The 539-nt window shown below is 46.9% G+C and overlaps 1 protein-coding gene across 2 annotated transcripts in view; it reads right to left on the bottom strand.

The window, feature by feature from the left end:
• The window catches only part of Arfgef2 (ADP ribosylation factor guanine nucleotide exchange factor 2), an 81,557-nt gene that overhangs the window by 65,136 nt on the left and 15,882 nt on the right, over positions 1–539 (bottom strand). The gene's annotated exons all lie outside the window — the stretch shown is intronic.

The following is a 539-nucleotide window of genomic DNA, read 5'->3' on the forward strand; positions in this document are numbered from 1 at the left end:
GATGGTTGTGAGCCACCATGTGGTTGCTGGGAATTGAACTCAGGACCTTTGGAGGAGCAGGCAATGCTCTTAACCTCTGAGCCATCTCTCCAGCCTGCTGTCCCATCTCTTATGATATTGTCAGACAGGCTCCCTACTTCTGCATTTCTATGTCCTCAGCAGTTGGAGATCATCTGAGGACACCATGGAACTCTAACTGCACTCAATCCTCATTTTCAGACTGCTGCTTTCAAATACGCTCACTGACTCCTCACTCAACGTATCTGAAAGCCTCCAAATCAGAAGGCTGGGACTTCTGTGGTCACTTGGAGGACAGTGACAACCCCGAATCATAGCAGAGGACAAGATGACACTGCTTTCTTTCAGGTATTCACTGTCTTTTCTGTCATGTTTTTACTGCAGAGTTTTCACATGCTTGCTCTTTATGCTCTTGAAAATGCCCCTAGTGTGTGAGAAAGCACTTCCTAGCATTAAGGAGCAAGAAGGCTGGGGCTGCCTTAGAACTGTAGGTGTTAGACTTGGTTCAAGAGTGCTCTCAA

Source organism: Microtus ochrogaster, linkage group LG8, assembly GCF_000317375.1.
Source record: "Microtus ochrogaster isolate Prairie Vole_2 linkage group LG8, MicOch1.0, whole genome shotgun sequence".
NCBI lineage: Eukaryota > Metazoa > Chordata > Mammalia > Rodentia > Cricetidae > Microtus > Microtus ochrogaster.